Source organism: Monodelphis domestica, chromosome 7, assembly GCF_027887165.1.
Source record: "Monodelphis domestica isolate mMonDom1 chromosome 7, mMonDom1.pri, whole genome shotgun sequence".
Taxonomy (NCBI): Eukaryota; Metazoa; Chordata; class Mammalia; order Didelphimorphia; family Didelphidae; genus Monodelphis; species Monodelphis domestica.
This window is the reverse complement of record NC_077233.1, coordinates 246562387-246582518: the sequence shown is the minus strand read 5'-3', so window position 1 is coordinate 246582518 and position 20132 is coordinate 246562387. Positions and strand designations below refer to the sequence as shown.

Here is a 20132-nt window from a genome sequence, read left to right as displayed (position 1 = left end):
TTAGGATTGACCAGTGTTAAAGTAAGGGTTTAGGGAAGGTTTTAGGAAAGGGTAACAGAAGATAACACAAATAAATATATAAAAAGGGTATAGAATTAGAAGGGGATTAAGATAGTCCTACTACTAATAACCCACCCAGGTAATAAATATTAATAATCTTAACTTAACTAAAACTAAACTACAAATTACTAAGGAGTAAATCCAACATGGACCAGAATCTCACAAACAGAGTCCTAGACAGGTAGGTAACAGGAATTCAGCTGTTGGGTCCTCAGATGTCCCAGAGAATAGAAAGAAGACTCCTTCAAACACTCTGTCCACCAGAAATGTATGGGAAATCTTCCTCTCAGCATTGTTGTTTACTTCAGAGGCTTTCAGCTTCCAAGATGATCTTGTCTAGGCAGAGTCCAGGTACACACACCCTTCAGGCTTCACCATCAGGCCCAGACTCTCCCTGGAAATTGCTCTTTTCTAATAGCTTAGAACTCAGACCCTGCCAGCTCATGAGAGATTCAAAGTCTTAAGACCTGCCAATCACTAGGCATGACAAAGGTGCTTGTGGTGAGACTTGTTGAAATCAAGGAGAATAAACTCTCATGATTCTTCCTTCTCTTTTCTTTCAAAGGATTTGTGAAAATCTTGAATGCTGCTAACTCAAACTTTGAATGACTATATCTCCCTTAGCTTCCTCTCTCCTTTCTTTGGAGATAGGGGGATGGAGTTCCTCCCAATGCCTTCCTTTGTAGAGATCAGGAATTGGAATCAGAACAAGATGATCTCATACTGGGTGCTCCCTGGTGTCCACCCCCCACCCCCAAGTCTTCCAGTTTCTTTCCTCCTTTTGTGTTTTGTCTTCCTCTTTAGAATGTAAATTCTTTGAGGGTAGAGACTGTCTTAAAAAAAAATTAATTGCAATCCACAGGAGTAGGGTCTATGGAGCAGCACAATAAATGGCTCATTCTGCCCCTCACCCCCCCCAAAAAAGAAAAAAAAATTACAGTTTTGGCAGAGCCAGCTAAGCTTTCCAGCCTATTTTGCCAAGAATTTGGGAAGAAGAAGGCAGTTGGAGGTGTCAGGGAAGTTTCAGAGGAATTGGGCCTACATACACTTCAAAAGCCTGTGTGACTGTGGAAAGTAGCCATTTTGAGAGCAGTGTTGAATGCAGCTAATCTGCCTAGCAACACCACAGCCAATAAGGAACCACTCTTTCTGAAGGGAAGAGGTGACTCTTAAAGGGCCAGTCTGGAAATCTACATTATTTAAAAAAGGCCAGAGTGCTTCTTTTGACTTCTTTCAAGAATGAAGCAATGCACTTGGCTCAGGGTCGACAACCTGAGTCTGTTGTGGTTTCTTCTTACACTTTTGGCAATGTTCCCTCTGTTTAGGAGGGCCTTGAGCCATTTTTCAGATGGGGAAACAGTGGCCCATAGAGGGGAGATACCCAAGCATCTGACACAGCTGCACAACTCCCAGGCCCAGGCCAGTACTCTGCTGCCACTAACCTCAAAAGTTCACAGCCTTCAGCAAACTGTTGAAAGGCAGAGCCACCAGGACAGGATGCCTAATTTTCATGATAAGTATGGCACCCCAAAATTACTGAGTGGAGCCACTTTCTGTCTTGCCATTTGGGCATATGCAGCAAATTGGAATCTAATGGAACACATCTCCTGTTGGCAGAATCGCCCCAAAATATTGGAGAAGCCAGTAAAGGAGAAATGATTTCCTTTTGTCAAAACTGGCTTCATTCTGGATTTTTCCAGAATTCATATGTGAAGTAAAGGTAGTTTGTTATCAACTATAATGTGGCATTAATGTAATAAAATGCATTTGAAATCTTTGCTGTGTAGATTTTGTTCATTTTTCATGTTAAAAAACCTCATGCTTCAAGTAGCTTAATGGTCTTGTGAATGTATTACTATTAATATTGAGGAGCACTGTTGCATTTCTACTTAACTTTTCCATTCCCAACAAATGAAAATTTGGATTCCACAGAGAAGTTAACTTTGCAGTATTGTCTTCTGCTTAACAAATCAAGGTGCCATGAGATCTAAAGGGAAAGATGTCCCTATCAAGAGTTCACAGAATCAACGGGAAAGGGCCTCCATCCTGTCCAGTCCATTACCTGACCATACATTTCCTAACAAATTGTATTCCAGTCTCTGTTTCAAGACCTCCAGTGGGGGGGGGGGGAATGGAACCCATTATTGCCTGAGACAGCCCCTTTGCATCCAAGCTAAATTTTCTTCTTTTATGACTTCCATTCCTTCCATCCCTAATTCTGCCCTCTGGGGCTAATCAGAATCTTTATAATGCCTCCTCCTTCAGCTAACTTTTCAAATAATAACAAGAAAACATCCTTAGTTACTTGGATCTGGGTATGGAATGCTCTTTTCACTAGTTTTAATTAATTTAGATCTCATGGCTATGTTTGTAAATGTATTACATTGTCATTTTTAAATTAAAATACTTGTAATCTTCATGCCTCTTAATGAAATGTACCTTCTATCCCGTCTTCTTTGGAAAAAGCAAAACCTTTGTAATAAATAGGTATAATCAAGGAAAACAGATTCCTGCATCAATCATGTCAAAAAAAGTCTTAATGATGTACCCTGAGTTCATCACCTCTTTGCCAAGGAGGTGGGAAGCATGTTTCATTATGAATCCATTGAAATTGTGGTTGGTCATTGCATAGATCTTTCAAAACTGTTAATAATGTTATTGTATAATGTGTATTTCTAGATCTGCTCATATCATTGTGTATTAGTTCATAGAAGTCTAACCATGTTTCTCTGAAAACATCATTTCTTAGAGCACAGTAGTATTTCATCACATATAGCATAGCTTGTTCAGCCATTCCTTAAGTGACTGGGAACCTTTCCAGTTCTTTGCCATAACACATAAGAATTGTTGTAAACATTTTTATTCATATAGGTCATTTCCCTTTTTTCTTTGATCTCTTTAGGGATATTGGCTTAGTAGTGGTATTGCTGGGTCAAAGGATATGTACAGTTTTAACAACTTTTCACATAGTTCAAAATTGCTTTACATAATGGGTAGGCCAGTTCACAGAATTCCACCAACTGTTTATTACTATATCCATTTTTCCATACTCCCTCTGGCATTTATCTTTTTCCACTCTTTGGTCAACTTTTCCTAATCTGATAGATATGAGTTAAAAAAATCATTTGCATTTATCTAATTAGTGAGTTGGAACATATTTTCATATGTATATTGATAGCTTGGATTTCTTTGAAAACTGTCTTTTTATATCCTTTGACCATTCTACTGGGGAATGGCTCTCAGTCTTATAATCTGACTCAATTAGAAATGAAAATTATCAGAAAAATTTGCTGCAAAAATTTCCCACTTGTTTGCTTCTCTTCTGATTTTATCTGCATTGTTTGTGCCAAAATTAATTTTATGTAATCAAAACTGTCCATTTTACCTTCTTAAATTGGCATTTCCTAGATAATGCAGCAGGGGGGTAGGTGAGTGGGGAGTATATATGTCATATTCTTTGCCAAGTGTTTAGAATATGTGCTTGATGTGCAAAATAAAATTTCATTGAAACCAAAAAAATAAAAATTAAAAAATTAAAAAATCCAGAGAAGATCTATTAGAGGCAATGAAAAGTTTTTCAAAAAGAGCATATACTTAGGGACAATTTGAGAAATAGAGGCAGGAGAGTGAGGAACATCCACCAAAATTCCTCAATAGAGTGATTGAAGTAGCAGAGGACTTGCTTGGTTTTGAAAATTTAACTGAACAAATATCCAACACAGAAGGAGAAAATTTGTGAATGGCACTAACACACCTATTAGATCATATTTTAAACCTCAGTGCCCAGACTGGGAAACACTAAGTCTGGAAGATTTAAGAAAAACTGCAACTTACATATTCACAGGCCATAAAGAAATCCTAAATGAAAAGGATGAAATAATGAAAGAGCTTAAACCAAGCTCAATGAGGTAAATAGCACAATTAAGCAAAAAGAAATTGAGGAAATAAAAAATCTAGGCACTCTGCAATCATACAGACCCACAAGGAATTACACACAAAACAATCAAAGGAGAAGTGTACCCAAATGTTTCCTATGTAGGAAATTGGGAAACATGGTTTGAAACTGCTATTTAAAGGCACAATTCGTCCAAGCTAACAATAAAAAGAGATCCTGGAAAAGCAACATAAAGTATATCAACAATACTCAAACAAATACAAAATGTTGCAATTGTAATTGCAAGAGTTCATTGCAAGCACCAAATTTAGAAACCATGGAGAGATACATCCAACAGGGAGCAAAGCCTCATTATTTGCAAGTAGTTTCAGGAACTACTAAATAATGTCAGTTATGAAATCCGGTGCATTGGGTAACATCAAAAAGGAAAAATGGGAAAGGAAATGGGGAAAATGAAAAGGAAAGAGATTGCATGCAAATAGAATTTGGGAGTCCAAAAGCACAAAATAAAGCTAAAGATCAGATGGAAGAAGAAATCCAAGTAGATAATGATGTAACAGAAATTAGAGAGAAAAGTTTTGGAGCAGTGGAACAAGAAACTAAGAAAGGCAAAGGAACAGATCTGGCAACGGTCTGTATTACACAAACCTTAAACTTATTAGGACATTATAACTTTAAAAGCAAAGAACATGAAAGATTAGATCTGAGCAACAGTGAATTGCAACATTTCTCAGCACGAGACAAAAGTAATTTAGCAGAAAGTAAAGAATATACTTTAGAAACAGAAAGTATAGAACAAATACTAATAGCAAAAGCAAGAACAGAACCATATGAGACACGAATAGTATAAGGTTCTAAAGATTCTAAACAAACTGCAAATGAATTAATTGAAGCACACGAGCAAACAGAATGATTCAAGGAAGAGGAAAATGCAATAACAGAGAACATTCAAAGTAGCAGGCCTCCTGGAGACAATGACACTTAAAGCAGGAATGATATTACAAAAGAACAAAGCAATGACATAATAGAAAAGTCAACCTTAAATCCTTATGTCAAAGAATTCCAACCAATAGCAACTGCACAAGAAAAAGTGAACACAAATATTATCATACCATCTTTAAGTCTCCATGATGATGCAATTCTATTGCAAACTGATGATAGATTGCAAAATGAATGTTCAAAGCAACATTAGAAGTCTATAGCTGAAGAACAAAACTGGGATATGATAGCAGATCCACAGGAAGAAACAAATACACAAGAATCAAATTTATCAACACATAACACAAAAGTTACAGCATACTACTGGGCAAGAGCTATCAAAAGAAATATAGAAATCAATGATCAAGAGTCTGAGCAAGACATGAATCACACAGAACCACTATATACAATGATATTTGACTCAGAAAATGAAGAAGAACAAGAACCTTATGAATATATCAAACTTTACAATCAAGATCACAAAGCTTTACAAGAGTGGGAGACAGAGGGACTTCCGGGTAATCATGGCTGCAATCTAGACGCCACACGCTTCCTCTCCCCAGCACCAAACGAAACAGACTACATCAAAGGAGCATAAAAATCACCTTTGGCGGAACAGAACTCCCCAGTATCCCACAGAGGTGAAGGTACGTGGGGCTTGAACATTTCCACACTATAATAAGAAGGAGGAAAAGCTTGCACAGAAAAGTGAACTGAGCCGCCCTTTCCCCACCCCACCTCCCCCACCAAACCAGAGTGAGCTACTGGAGTGCTCACTGGGACAGCGAGTGAGTGGGGAACGTTTCTGTCTGGGGGGGCACTAGGGTCCTTGGCATCTGGGGACTGCCAGGAAAAAACGTCTCAGGGCGGTTTCACTGGAGAACCCGGTGCTGAGTACGGGGGTCAGCGGAGCTGTACTTGGGGCGGCTGTGCTGAACATCTCCGCGGAGCTAAACACCAGGGGCGGACCACGCACTGATTATCTGGGCGGAGCTGAACACCTGGGCAGTGTGGCTGTGATCAGGGGCCCAGCGCTCTAAGAAACCTCAGAGGCTGGGAAGAACTAGTCTGAAGCAACCTAAATTCACAGAAAAACCACCCATATAACCCAGACCCCAGACCAAAAAGGAAAGGGGAATAAAACCACCAAAGGGATGGCTCACAGGGCCCAAAATCAAGCCTCCAAGAAGAAAGGGAAAAAGGTGACTATTGAAAACTTTTATGGTGGAAGTACCCAAGGAAAAGAGGAGAATGAGGAGGAAACCCAAAAAAAATCAGAACATGCCTCCCAAAATGGAAACTATCAACAAGCTCTGGAAGATCTCAAACTGGAACTTATCCAAAAGATGGAAACCTGGAAAGAAAAATGGGAGAAAGAGATCAGCAGTCTGACAGATAAGACTGCTCAATTGGAAAAAGAGCTCGAAGCATCCAATAGAAGGGCAGACAAAGCTGAAAAGCAAAACCAGTCCCTAAAGACCAGAATCAAGCAACTCGAAGAAAGTAAGATGATAAAACAGCAAGAATCAATAAAGCAAACCCAAAAAATTAATGAATTAGAAGAAAACATAAAATATCTCACTGAGAAAGTCACCGATCTGGAAAACAGAGGGAGAAGAGAAAAACTCCGAATTATCGGTCTCCCAGAAAAACCAGAGATAAACAATGAACTTGATATTATTCTACAGGAGATTATAAAAGAAAATTGCCCACACATTCTGGAGCAAGGGGGAAAAATAGAAATAGAAAGGATTCATAGGTCACCCTCTATACTAAATCCCCAAAAGACAACGCCTAGGAATGTAATTGCCAAATTCAAGAGCTTCCAAGAAAAGGAGAAAATTCTACAAGAAGCCAAGAAGAGGAGCTTCAGATATAAGGGGGCTCCCATAAGGATCACACAGGACTTAGGGGCTAACACACTAAGAGACCACAAAGCATGGAACACGATATTTAGAAAGGCAAGAGAGCTGGGTCTCCAATCAAGAATCAACTACCCAGCAAAACTGACTATATATTTCCAGGGGAAAGTATGGGCATTCAATAAAATAGAAGATTTCCAAGCATTTGCTAAGAAAAGACCAGAGCTCTGTGGAAAGTTCGATATCCAAGCACAGAAAGCAAGAGAAACATGAAAAGGTAAATATGAAAGAAAGGGAAAAGGAGATAAATCTTATCTTTTTCTTTAAGTCAAACTCTCTTCTATAAGGACTACATTTACATCAAATTATATATATTAATATGTGGGGAAAATGTTTTGTGTAATTCTCATAAATTGTAGCATCATAAGAGTAGTTAGAAGAAACATGCATAGGGAAAGATTGGGGCATTAAGAAGATTTGGGGAAAGTGGGGGCAAAGAAAGGAAAAGGGAGGGGGGAACCATCGATAATACTAAGATTTACTTCAAGAAATAGGGGGGGACTTAATAGAATAATCTTTCCCATATAAAGATACACATGGGAAGGGGAGGGGAAGAACTCTCATATGAGAAGGAGAGGAAGAGAGCGTGAAGTGGAATTACTTAAACCTTACTCTCAGTGAAATCAAATCTGAGAGGGAAGAACATCTAGATCATGTGGGATCCTGAATTCTATCTTCTCCATTAGGGCAAGAAAGAAAGGAAAATTAAGGAGGGGGAGAGGGGAGGGAGTACAAAAAGGGAGGAAAGGAGAGGGGGGAGGGGAAGGGAGCATAAAAAGGGAGGGGCTAGAAAGGGAAGCATCTCAAGGGAGGGGACTAGGGGGACTGACCTAAAGTAAATCACTGGTTCAAAAGGAAATAGCTAAAGAAGAAAGGTCAGAACTAGGGGAAGATATCAAAATGCCAGCAAATCCTCAAGTGACAATCATAACTTTGAACGTAAATGGGATGAACTCACCCATAAAACGTAAACAAATAGCAGAGTGGATTAGAACCCCAAACCCTACCATATATTGTCTTCAAGAAACACATATGAGACGGGTTGACACTCACAAGGTTAGAATTAAAGGTTGGAGTAAGACCTTTTGGGCCTCAACTGATAGAAAGAAGGCAGGAGTTGCAATCATGATATCTGACAAAGCCAAAGCAAAAATAGACCTGATCAAAAGGGATAGGGAAGGTAAATATATTCTGCTAAAAGGGAGTATAGACAATGAGGAAATATCACTAATCAACATGTATGCACCAAATAGTATAGCATCCAAATTTTTAATAGAGGAACTAGGAGAATTAAAGGAGGAAATAGACAGTAAAACCATATTAGTGGGAGACTTGAACCAACCACTATCAAATTTAGATAAATCAAACCAAAAAATAAACAAGAAAGAGGTAAAAGAGGTGAATGAAATCTTAGAAAAATTAGAGTTAATAGACATATGGAGAAAAATAAATAGGGACAAAAAGGAATACACCTTCTTTTCAGCACCACATGGCACATTCACAAAAATAGATCATACACTAGGTCATAGAAACATGGCACTCAAATGCAGAAAAGCAGAAATAATAAATGCAGCCTTTTCAGATCACAAGGCAATAAAATTGATCGGCAAGGGTACATGGAGAGCCAAATCAAAAATTAATTGGAAATTAAATAATATGATACTCCAAAATCAGATAGTTAGAGAAGAAATCATAGAAACAATTAATAATTTCATTGAAGAAAATGACAATGGCGAAACATCCTTTCAAACTTATGGGATGCAGCCAAGGCAGTACTTAGAGGAAATTTCATATCCCTGAGTGCATATATTAACAAATTAGGGAGGACAGAGATCAAGGAATTGGAAATGCAAATCAAAAAACTTGAGAATGAACAAATTAAAAACCCCCACAAGAAATAGAGATCCTAAAAATTAAGGGAGAAATTAATAAAATCGAAAGTGATAGAACTATTGAGCTAATAAACAAGACTAGAAGCTGGTACTTTGAAAAAACAGACAAAATAGACAAAGTACTGGTTAATCTAATTAAAAAAAGGAAAGAAGAAAGGCAAATTAACAGCATCAAGGATGAAAAGGGGGATCTCACCTCCAATGAAGAGGAAATTAAGGCAATCATTAAAAACTACTTTGCCCAACTATATGGCAATAAATATACCAACCTAGGTGATATGGATGAATATTTACAAAAATATAAATTGCCCAGACTAACAGAAGAAGAAATAGATTTCTTAAATAATCCCATATCAGAAAAAGAAATCCAACAGGCCATCAAAGAACTTCCTAAAAAAAAAATCCCCAGGGCCTGATGGATTCACCAGTGAATTCTATCAAATATTCAAAGAACAGCTAACTCCAATACTATATAAACTATTTGACATAATAAGCAAAGAGGGAGTTCTACCAAACTCCTTTTATGACACAAACATGGTACTAATTCCAAAGCCAGGCAAGCCAAAAACAGAGAAAGAAAATTATAGACCAATCTCCCTAATGAATATAGATGCAAAAATCTTAAATAGGATACTAGCAAAAAGAATCCAGCAAGTGATCAGAAGGGTCATCCACCATGATCAAGTAGGATTTATACCAGAGATGCAGGGCTGGTTCAACATTAGGAAAACTATCCACATAATTGACCACATCAACAAGCAAACCATCAAGAACCACATGATTATCTCAATAGATGCAGAAAAAGCCTTTGATAAAATACAACACCCATTCCTACTAAAAACACTAGAAAGCATAGGAATAGAAGGGTCATTCCTAAAAATAATAAACAGTATATATCTAAAACCATCAACTAATATCATCTGCAATGGGGATAAACTAGATGTATTCCCATTAAGATCAGGAGTGAAACAAGGATGCCCATTATCACCTCTATTATCTGACATTGTATTAGAAACACTAGCAGTAGCAATTAGAGAAGAAAAAGAAATTGAAGGCATTAAAATAGGCAAGGAGGAGACCAAATTATCGCTCTTTGCAGATGACATGATGGCCTACTTAAAGAATCCTGGAGATTCAACCAAAAAGCTAATCGAAATAATCAACAACTTTAGCAAAGTTGCAGGATACAAAATAAACCCACATAAGTCATCAGCATTTCTATATAATTCCAACACAGCTCAGCAGCAAGAACTAGAAAGAGAAATGCCATTCAAAATTACCTTAGACAAAATAAAATACTTAGGAATCTATCTCCCGAGACAAACACAGGATCTATATGAACATAACTACAAAACACTCCACACAACTAAAAATAGACTTGAACAATTGGAAGAACATTAACTGCTCATGGGTAGGACGAGCCAATATAATAAAAATGACCATCCTACCCAAACTCATCTATTTAGTGCCATACCCATGGAACTTCCAAAAATTTTTTTTACTGATTTAGAAAAAACCATAACAAAGTTCATTTGGAAGAACAAAAGATCAAGGATATCCAGGGAAATAATGAAAAAAAAATACAAAGGAAGGGGGTCTTGCAGTCCCAGATCTTAGACTATATTATAAAGCAGTGGTCATCAAAACAATTTGGTACTGGCTAAGAGACAGAAAGGAGGATCAGTGGAATAGACTGGGGGCAAGCAACCTCAGCAAGACAATATATGACAAACCCAAAGATCCCAGCTTTTGGGACAAAAATCCACTATTTCATAAAAACTGCTGGGAAAATTGGAGGACAGTGTGGGAAAGATTAGGTTTAGATCAACACCTCCACCCTACACCAAGATAAATTCAAAATGGGTGAATGACTTGAACATAAAGAAGGAAACTATAAGAAAATTAGGCGAACACAGAATAGTATAAATGTCAGACCTTTGGGAAGGTAAAGTCTTCAAAACCAAGCAAGAATTAGAAAGAGTTACAAAATGCAAAATAAATAATCTGGATTAGATCAAATTAAAATTTTTTGTACAAACAAAACTAACGTAACCAAAATCAGAAGGGTAGCAACAAATTGGGAAACAATCTTCATAAAAACCTCTGACAAAGGTTTAATTACTCAAATTTATAAAGAACTAAATCAATTGTACCAAAAATCAAGTCATTCTCCAATTGACAAATGGGCAAGGGACATGAACAGGCAGTTCGCAGCCAAAGAAATCAAAACTATTAATAAGCACATGAAAAAGTGTTCTACATCTCTTATAATCAGAGAGATGCAAATCAAAACAACTCTGAGGTATCACCTCACACCTAGCAGATTGGCTAACATGACAGCTATGGAAAGTAATGAATGCTAGAGGGGATGTGGCAAAGTGGGGCCACTAATTCATTGCTGGTGGAGTTGTGAATTGATCCAACCATTCTGGAGGGCAATTTGGAACTATGCCCAAAGGGTGATAAAAGACTGTCTGCCCTTTGATCCAGCTATAGCACTGCTGGGTTTGTACCCCAAAGAGATAATAAGGAAAAAGACTTGTACAAGAATATTCATAGCTGCACTCTTTGTGGTGGCCAAAAATTGGAAAACGAGGGGATGCCCGTCAATTGGGGAATGGCTGAACAAATTGTGGTATATGTTGGTGATGGAATACTATTGTGCTAAAAGGAATAAGAAAGTGGAGGAATTCCATGGAGACTGGAACAACCTCCAGGAAGTGATGCAGAGCGAAAGGAGCAGAACCAGGAAAACATTGTACACAGAGACTGATACATTGTGGTACAATTGAAGATGATGGACTTCTCCATTAGTGTGAATGCAATGTCCCTGAACAATGCAGGGATCTAAAAAATACTATCCACAAGCAGAGGATAAACTGTGGGAGTAAAAACACCAATGAAAAGCAACTGCTTGACTACAGGGGTTGAGGGAATATGACTGAGGAGAGACTCTAAATGAACACTATAATGCAAATTCCAACAACAGGGAAATGGGTTAGAGTCAAGAACACATGTGATAACCAGTGGAATCGTGCGTCGGCTATGGGAGAGGGAAAGGTGGTGGGAGCTGGGGAGGGGAGGAAAAGAAAATGATCTTTGTTTCCAGTGAATAATGTATGGAAATGACCAAATAAAATAATGTTTAAAATTAAAAAAAAAAAGAGTAGGAGACAGATGAATACATTAACAACTCAAACCAAGAACAAACAATCCTGTCAGAAGTGTTAATTCGGGGCATAGAAAACACAAAATCATTAGAAGAAATGATGGCAGCATTGGGAATCAAGAATTATCAAGAACTTTATGAAACGTTTTGAGGGTGAGGAAGAAGACACTGAATTAGTAGATCAAAATTATATACCTGATAGAAAACAAACAGAGGAAGAAGCAAACAACGGAGTGACCCTATCACACTTTCACTTCTCTGACTTGGAACTTCTCACAAACCAGATTGTCAATTAACAAAATCTACAAGCTTTACAAACAGGAATAGCAGAGTTTCATGAAATTGGCTTGATACAACAAACAGTACCCTTGGATTACAATTTGCACAACATCAAACCAGGAGACAAAGTATACTTTAAACATTTCAATTGAAAATTGCCTACAGACATAAAATGGACTGGACCACATGAAGTATTGCTTACTACCCCAACAACTATAAAAACTGCAGGGAAAGACTCATGGTTACACTGTTCTCACATAACACCAGAAAAATCCAACATCACTGCAACAGACATAGAAGAAGAGAGTTACACAAAATGTAGTGCTGAGAAATTAAAACAAAAACTGATTAGCATTAAAAAGTACACTACAAAAAAACAATAGTGATGCATAATGTTTGAGACAACAAGATCCTGGCAGTCAAACATACCACAGCGACAAGAAGACAACTTTCCAGCCCAGAGGAAAAGATTTTAAAGCATCCTACAGGAAAAGCATCAAGAAAAGCTGTTAGAGAGAAGAAACAAAGAGAACAGCTGAAATAGATAGTTAAGACTTTGAACTTTGTAAATTTGTTTAATAGCTACTACAGAAAAGAAACAAAGAGAAAAAGCTGAAATGGACAGCTAAGACTTTGAACTTAGTAAATTTGTTTACATAAGAAGAGGATAGGTAGAAAACAGGATTTATGTAAGACTGAGTGAGGCAAAATCATGAAACAAAATTAATTTCACATATTAGGGAAATAGCAGGCAACACTACATAACTTGGAAGAAAGAAGAAATCCATAAATCAACATGAGAAGTGGAAATCTGAAGAAACTTGATAAGTATTCATTCAACACAACACTATTAGACACATAACACAAAATCTCAAACTGACACATATTGGGAGACATCGTGTAAATAAACAAGTGCTTGAAATCGCCTTTGTGCAAAATGTAAAAATGTATATAGTTAGTTCCAATAAGGTCTTAGGCAAATAGAAAGATCAATAGATATTTCTATTTAACTGACATCAGGATGCAGGAACTATGTATATTATTGTATTTATGTAAATAATCTCTATAAATAATGTATATACTATAATTAGGTTAGTAATAGTGATAGGGTCTGTAAATATGTAATATAGCATGCATATATGTTGTACATAATATTAGGCTATAGATTAGACTAGGGACTTAGAGAATAGTTATAATAAGTAGGGAATAGATTAGGAGTAAGTTAAATTAAATATAGCATATAGACAGTTAGTTATACTTAGGAATTGACTTAAGCTGCTTTTGCAGATAGTAAACTTTTAATTGTTTATTGTAAAGCTGATCCTAAAATTGTGTTTAATGTAAATATGTATATAGATAAAATAGTTTGCAAACAATTATAGATATATAAGATAGGAAAAATGCTTGTATTAATTTAACCTAGCAAGAATAAGTAGTATTAGCACTAAGATTCAAATTTCTTTGTAATGGTTTTGTTCAAACATTTATTGTACTGAATTTATTGTAAAACCCTAAAACTACTCTTACCCAAACTTTCTTGCAAAGAATTCCTTAGAGTAGATAAAGTTAGCATAGTATAGTGGTAGAATAATTAAGGGATCCCTAAATGATCCCCTGCACTGTTAATTATTGTACAAATGTAAAAATAATTATTGGATTGAAGTGAATTCTAAAAACTTGCCTAATCTATTTGTTTTCAATTATTCCTCCACTTTGTAATGTGAGATGGAGAAAAGAGGGAGTCAATCTGAGTTGTAATGGATCTTACAATTTCATTTTTAGAATTTGTTTGGGCTTATTTGCTACTTTATTGTTTCCATAAATTACAGAGCCATTGAAGGAATAGCCAAATTCCTTCTGAGCCATCTATGCCAATGAAACATGCTCAGAATTCTCATTCCTGATTCTGTCCCACCATGTGAAAGCTTTAGGGGGAGGGTGTATGCCTCTTTCAGACACATGTGACTCATTGCTGGGGGGCCTCAGCTATAAAATGAATCCACTTAATGGAGCCAGATAAGCTGATGTTCATATACAAAAGAAAATGGTTTCCCCTCTCACTTCTCTTTTCCTTTCCAACTGCTTTTGAATTTTGTAGGATTGTTTTGAAGTGTTTTTTAGAGTTAGGTGGAGGAGGGACAGTTGATCCCATAAAACTATTTTCTGCCCATGTACTCTATAAACACATGGCAGTAAAAGCATGTGCCCCACTTGGGAAAGCTTAGATCTGAGTTTAGGTTGCTGATTTTGTATTTGTTTTTTACTCTGATATTAGGCTGAGCTATTAGGCTAAGATATTCTGATTTAGGCTTAGAGGGGAACTCGTGAGTTTAAAACATCGTGGTGCCTGGATCCTAATGTGTTGAAGTTGACTGGGAGTCGGGGAAGTTTCTATATTGGAGAACACCTATTGACAAGATGATTGGCTCAGACAGATGACATGCAATGGGAGTTGACTAGACAGTGTCAACATGGAATCTCGAAACCCCAAATTTGTAGCCTATTAAAATCTGATGAACTCCAAGTTTTAGGATTAGATTGTAAGTTGGAGACCCCAAAGTTTGCACTTATTCCCTGAGAATCCACCCTGAAAGGAATCTCAGTCTAGCAGTTTCAGACTGAATAATGGACCGTAAGGTAAAAGACAATCCACTTGAGTTGTAAGCCAAGCCCAAGCTCAGTGACTCTTTAGTGCAGTGCAACTGAAGTTCCTGAGTTGATCCTCAGAAGGAGGGTGTGATATACTGGGAGAGGCTTCTGAAGACAAGAAGATTCACTGCGCTTGGGCTTAGCCTCCACCTCAAGTGGATTGCCTTTTACCTTAGGGTCCATTATTCAGTCTGAAACTGCTAGCCTGAGATTCCCTTCAGGGTGGATTCTCAGGGAACAGGGAACAAGTGCAAACTTTGGGGTCTCTAACTTACAATCTAGTCCTAAAACTTGGGGTTCATCAGATTTTACTAGGCTTCAAGTTTGGGGTTTCTAGATTCCATGTTGGCAGTACTAATGCCTGAACCGAGGTGAAATATAAAAGTACCTAATTGGCAGTCATGCAAAGTACTATATGCTTGGATGAACTTTAAATATAAACTTCTTAGGAGATTTTAATAGTAGTTCCAAGTTAGGTGGTATAGTAGATAGAGCATTGGGCCTAGACTAAAGAAGATCTGAGTATGAAACTGGTTCAGACACTATGTAAATATGTGCCAATCATTAAAACTTCTTCTGCCTCAATTTCCTAACCTATAAAAATAGGGATAATAATAACACCTACCTTCAAAGATTGTTGTGAGGATAAAATTGTAAAGTACTTTGTAAACCTTAAAGTAGTATATAAATGCTAGCTATTATTGTTATTGAATCCTGTTCTATTCATGCAAACTTCTGAGTCTTTTATGTTTAATATGTTGTGTGTGGGGGAATAAATTACCTGTTCCAAATTTGATTCAAATTGTACAATTAGTACTTTGAAAAAACTGATTTCTTTTTGAGGAGTCCATAGATATGAGACATAATTAACATCAACCCTGTGGGCAAGGGTGGGAGATTTAATGAACCAAGGATTGTGAGAAAAAGGAGTCTCCAACCAGTCCAATTGTATGGTTGGGTACAGAACAAGGAGTGGGCAGAGAATCTTTAGGCATCATGGTACCTCAGCAGTAGTTACTAAAATTTAGATTGGCTTTGGTTTTATGAATGATGTGATGAACAATTACAGCAGTAATTTTGGGCAATAAATTAGTTTATTAATTGACTGGTCAAGATAAACAAATTTGTTCAAATGATTCTTGGTAATCAAAAGATCTCAAGTTCCCATGAGAGGATCTATAAATACAATTATGGAGTTGAACTCTTGGTCCTCCCCTTTAGACATCCAAGGTTCTTAACCCCTCTCTATCCCCTGGGAGATGTTGGGCAAGTCTTTTATTTGTCTTATGCTCCCCAGCCACTTGGGAGAGAAATGTAGTTCTGCCTAGTCAAAATTAGCTTCTGAAAAAATTACACTGAGAGGCTGAAGGACTTGTTTGGTCCATATGTAGGTACATCAAGCACAAGTTGCTTCAATAAGGCAGATCTTACCATTTCTCCCATAATCTTACTTTCCTATATATTCTATGATGGAAGAAATTCTTTGGATGGGGCACAAAGGAATGAATACTGAGGCTAAGGGATGATTTGAGTTCCTAATTCAAAACTCAAATATAGAAACATTTTAGTATATGTTAAAAATAAATAGAGATAAGAAGTGTTTGTGTTTCTCACAATTTGGGGGATGCATTCACAGTCATAGTTCTAGATTTTTATTAAACCAGGGACTAGGGCCATTACAAGTCTTCTCAGGAGAGAATATGTGTAGCTAAAAGTGGGGTATTTTCTTCTGTTGGGTAGACTGAACAACATCTGGTGATTAAATAACAAACGACCCTCAACTCATGAAGTGACAGATCATGTCAGCCTGCTATATATAGCTACAATAAGCCTAGTATGATTGGAGATAATTCTGACAGCTTCATAAATACCTAGCAATTACTTTCTACACCGATGGTCATAGTTCTTTTAGTCTCTATCACTTATTTAGCGTTTTAAGGATTATCCTTTGATCTGTCACTTATTTCTTCAATTATTAGGCAAATATTTTCTTTGTACCTTTCTTTTATGGGTTATTTTCTCCCATTAATCTAAGCTCCTTGAGGGTATTTGTATTCCCAATGCATGGTGCTTGGCACAGTGATTGGTAAATTGTAAACTCTTAACAAATGCTATTTGACTGACTACCTGATTTGCCCTTTCTCTCCAACTATAATCTTTTTTTTTTGAGGAAAGGTGCTGATTTCTATTCTCCATAGTACACAGAATATATATTTTTTAAAAAGCCGTACCTTCTGTCTTAGAATTAATAGTAGATATTGGTTCCAAGGCAGTAGAGTGGTAAGGGCTAGGCAATTGGGGTTAAGTGACTTGCCCAGAGTCACACAGCTAGGAAGTGTGTGAGTTCAGATTTGAACCCAGGAACTTTCAACTCCAGGCATAAAGAGAAGAGTACAGAAGCTGAGGGGCAGATTTAAGTTCCTAATTATCTACCATTGAGTCACTTAGCTGACAGGTCACTCCCCATTAACACCTCTCCCCCCCCACTTCCCCCCCCCCCACTAAGCACAGTCTTTTGCATTTGAAAGATCAACTATTTCCTTGATTAGAACCAATAATGAATTCCTGGAAGTGGTAGCATTATTCAAGTTCACTGTGCATATTTCCATTGCACTGTAGCTCATGACCATATTTTAAATCATTATAATTTCAGATAGTGAAAATTTGAATATATGCAACCACTTTATAGGATTCATTGGGCACTAATGTGGACCTATGTTCTATAAATGCTTGTTGACTGATTAATGATTATAATAATAATAAAATGCCTCTGTTTGGTATTTAATACCCTCAACAACCAAGCTCCAGATCATCTTTCCACATTTATTACTTACATAACTTATGTAACTAAATATAACATTGTCCAGCTGAATTCGACTTTCTTATTGCTCTTTTGTACAAAGTATTCCATTTCCCATTTCCATGACTTTGCCCTTGTTGATGTTACAAGGGAATCACTTTAAAAGACTGATATATATTAATTTAAGGCCGCCAAGGAATTCAGCTATGTAATTCCTTAATGAAAACTCAAGTTTGCAGTCAATCTTTTATGGAGTTTAATTACAATAGGAGGAAGAAAGGAATTAGAGATAGAGAGAGAGAAAAAGGGAGAGAAGGGAATAGGGCTTAAATACCCCTTCTGTTTAGGCTGGGCCAAAAGGCCCAAGCCCTTAGATAGCTGGGGCAAAGAAAGAAGATCAGTCCCTATTACTCATGTGACCAAAATGGAGAAACAGTCTCAGAGGCCCCCACCTTCAGCTTCCTTCAGAGCAAGCTTCTCAGAGTACACTGCCACCACTCCGATCAACTCCTCAACCACCCCCGAGTCTTCAGACCCGCCCTGATCTTTAAGGAAACCATCCAAGTTGCCTCCCCTCAGTTCTCACATCTACCAATCACTGTCCATCAATTTCCCTATGCCAATGGAGGCTCTAGCTTAACCCAGAACCGCCCAGAGGCTTTGCACATGTCTGTAGAAGGTCATATTTTCAAATGATTAAATCTTTGCTCCTTTGCTACAGCCCTTTCTAAATCCTGTTAACCTGAGTAGGGTAGAGATTGGAATAATTAAATTTTGATCTAGGCTGCAGCCCTTACTCAATCCTGTTAGGACTTAATAGGGTGGAGATTGATTCCAAGTATCTCCATTGTATCAATTCTAAAATCAATCATGACTCAAAGAAATTCCTGTTCTATGCTTAAGCATAGGTCAAAGTCCTTTCCATTGTTCAGCAAAAGGTTTCTGTCCTAAAGTAATCTTAAGAAGGGAAGAGAAGGAACCTCCCATGCCAATGGGGTTCCCATTCCAATAGACTATCAGTAAGAAATTTTCCAAGTATGAAATATCCCAATGGTGAAATTTCCAACTTTTATAAGTCTAAGGAATTTTGAGGTTTACATTGATTCTTATGCTTGGCGCAGACATCCTTCTCACTTCTGACTCTTAGGCTCTCTAGCTTCTTTCAAATCTCTTGCTTCAGCTAAAAAGTAAACTAGAACATAACTTTTTCTTTTCCTTTTCTGATTTTTTCAAACTCTTATCTTCTGTCTTAGAATCAATATTGCCTTAAAATTTCTCCCTTCCTTTCCAATTTTCTCACACTTTGTTCCTCTCTATACTCTTCAGTTCAATAATACCAGCCTATTCTCCATCCCTCATCTCTGTGTCCCTGATGCCTGGGAATCTATTCCTCCTTACCACCACCTCTTAGAAACCCTGGTTTCCTTCAAGACTCAGTTCACACTCTACCTTCTGCTTGAAGTTCTCCCAGATTCTCCCACCTGGACCCCCTCACTCACTAGTGCCCTCCTATTTTAACTTCCTTGTTCGGGGGTAGCTAGGTGGTACAATGGATAGAGCACCCAGTTTGGAAAGTATTGGTTCCAAGGCAGGAGAGTGGTAAGGGCAAGGAAATGGGGGTTAAATGACTTGCCCAGGGTCACACAGCTAGAAAGCTCTGAGGTCAGATTTGATTCCACGATTTCCTTTTTTCAGTCCTGGTGAACTAGTTCTCACTGCATCTATTTTGCTTCTTTTGACTGCTAGTGTCTGGTACCCTTAGCTACTAAAGTAGTTCCCAATTCCCTTAGCTGCTAGTGTAATAACATTACTTGGTAAATACTCAGTATTTACATACGTATACACATACACACACAAATGTGTAGATGTGTGCATACATACAGATATATATGTGTATTGTGTATAAAAGTATTTATATTTATATACTTACTATATCATATACATACATATATATATATATATATTTCCCTCCTGTTGGTACATAAACTCATTTATGTTATTTTTTGTCTTTGTGTCCCCAACCCCTAGCCCAGTGCCACAGAGTATGTACTTAATAAATGTTTGTTGGTTGATAATAATCTTTTCATTCTTCCTTCCTGAAGCAACAGTCTTTGCCATGCCTCACCTTACCATTCTCCAGAAATAGGAAATGTAACTACTCCCATCAGTCTCTATGGGGACCAGGACTCCATCTATCCTTGGTAAGAAAGAGCTACTAGACTCCTCACCCTGAGGTTGCAATGTTTTCTGCCCTTAGCCTTCAAATAAATGTCATCCTATTGTAATTTGGACTAGTTATGGCTCTGAGATCTTTCAAGAGAGTAAAGTGGAGATAACCTGGAGAAGTTGTTAAGGTAATGCCAGAGATATAATTCTGAGAAGAGCAGATACTACAAAAAAGAACTTCTAGAAACTCAGGTACCATGATGATAAATGGACTCACAGAAAAGTAGAAAAAATATAGAGGAATGCTCAATTTTAATACATA

General features: G+C 37.3%; 1 pseudogene; it reads left to right on the top strand.

Moving 5' to 3' along the window:
- Nucleotides 1–1368: 1368 nt before the first annotated feature.
- On the top strand, nt 1369–1708 carry LOC130455464 (cytochrome c oxidase subunit 7B, mitochondrial-like; annotated as a pseudogene).
- Nucleotides 1709–20132: the final 18424 nt, after the last annotated feature.